Raw genomic sequence first — 2,219 nt, 5'->3', positions numbered from 1 at the left:
GGACTCAGGACTTGGCGGCTCCCGGCTCTCCGATCGCCAGAGGTCTCCTATCTTCGAGCCTGCCCGCACGTCACCTTGTGTTCAATTGGCATTATCTTTGTCTGTATTCAGTTGTGTGTTTCACAACATTAAATTGTTACTCTTTGTCTTATCCATTGTCCGTTCATTTGCGCCCCCTGTTGCGGGTCCGTGTTACGACACCTCCCCAACAGTATTATTAGACACCATTGCTTAAATTTTCATTGTTACGCAGATGATACCCAGCTTTATCTATCCATGAAGCCAGAGGACACACACCAATTAGCTAAATTGCAGGATTGTCTTACAGACATAAAGACATGGATGACCTCTAATTTCCTGCTTTTAAACTCAAATAAAACTGAAGTTATTGTACTTGGCCCCACAAATCTTACAAACATGGTGTCTAACCAGATCCTTACTCTGGATGGCATTACCCTGACCTCTAGTAATACTGTGAGAAATCTTGGAGTCATTTTTGATCAGGATATGTCATTCAAAGCGCATATTAAACAAATATGTAGGACTGCTTTTTTGCATTTACGCAATATCTCTAAAATTAGAAAGGTCTTGTCTCAGAGTGATGCTGAAAAACTAATTCATGCATTTATTTCCTCTAGGCTGGACTATTGTAATTCATTATTATCAGGTTGTCCTAAAAGTTCCCTGAAAAGCCTTCAGTTAATTCAAAATGCTGCAGCTAGAGTAATTATTGTATGGCCTTGCCTTACAATATAAAGCACCTTGGGGCAATTGTTTGTTGTGATTTGGCGCTATATAAATAAAATTGATTGATTGATTAAATGCCGTCTTCCACTCGTCTCCCTTCCGGACTCGAACCAGGTGATACGCATTCCTAAGATCCAACTTTGTAAAGATTTTGGCTCCATGCAGGGGGGTGAACACGGAATCTAACAACGGCAATGGGTATCGGTTGCGAACCGTAATTTCATTCAGCCCCCTGTAATCAATGCATGGACGGAGTCCGCCATCTTTCTTGCCCACAAAAAAGAAACCTGCACCCATCGGGGAGGTGGAATTCCAGATCAGCCCGGCAGCTAATGAGTCCCGGATGTAGGTCTCCATTGATTTGCGTTCAGGACGTGAGAGATTGTACAGCCTGCTGGACGGGAACTCCGTGCCCGGAATCAAATCAATGGCACAATCGTATGGACGGTGCGGGGGAAGGGTGAGTGCCAGATCCTTGCTGAAGACGTCAGCAGGATCGTGGTATTCAACCGGCACCGCCGTCAGATTGGGAGGGACTTTGACCTCCTCTTTAGCCTGTGAACCGGGAGGAACCGAGGAACCTAAACACATCCGATGGCAGGTTTCGCTCCACTGAACCACCACCCCAGACGGCCAATCAACCCGGGGATTGTGTTTCAACATCCACAGGAAACCCAAAATCACGCGGGAGGTAGAAGGAGTCACAAAAAACTCGATCTCCTCCCGATGATTCCCAGACACCACCAGAGTTACTGATTGTGTCTTGTGCATGATTAAAGGGAGAAGGGTGCCATCTAGTGCCCGCACCTGCAATGGCGAAGGAAGCGCCACCAGAAGGAGCCCTACCTCCCTTGCCCATCTGCTGTCCAGCAGATTCCCTTCTGACCCCGTGTCCACCAGTGCTGGGGCTTGAAGGGTTAAATCCCCGCTCAGGATTGTAACTGGGAGTCGTGTGGCAATATGTGTGTGTCCCACGTGAATGCTATGACCCCCCCCTTAGCCCAGTCTCTAAGGGCGGGTGTTGTCGTTTTGGCTGTTTGGGGCAGTTTTTCTGTATGTGCTCTTTTGAGCTGCAGAGAAAACACTCCCCGCGGACCAGCCTCCTCATTCTGTCATCTGTTCTCATTTTGGCCCTGTGCGTTTCCCTAGCAACGTCAGCAGGAGGAGCTGTTGCCCCACGGAGCGCTGCGGCTGTGGAGTGTGGGGAGGGCGGAACCCTTTCGGACCCGGAAGGGAGAGAGACGGCACGTGCCCGGCCACGTCCTTCATCTCGCTCCTGACGGCGTTCCTCCAACCAATTGTCTACCCGTATAACTAGATCGATAAGCCCATCTAAATCCCGCGGTTCTTCCTTCGCTACCAGGTGCTCCTTCAGGACCGACGACAGTCCGTTTATGAAGGCAGCGCGGAGCGCAATGTTATTCTAGCCAGACCTCGCAGCCGCGATGCGGAAGTCGACTGCATATTCGGCT

Source organism: Thalassophryne amazonica, chromosome 1 (genome assembly GCF_902500255.1).
Source record: "Thalassophryne amazonica chromosome 1, fThaAma1.1, whole genome shotgun sequence".
In the NCBI taxonomy this organism is placed as follows: Eukaryota; Metazoa; Chordata; class Actinopteri; order Batrachoidiformes; family Batrachoididae; genus Thalassophryne; species Thalassophryne amazonica.
Note: the sequence above shows the minus strand (reverse complement) of the source record.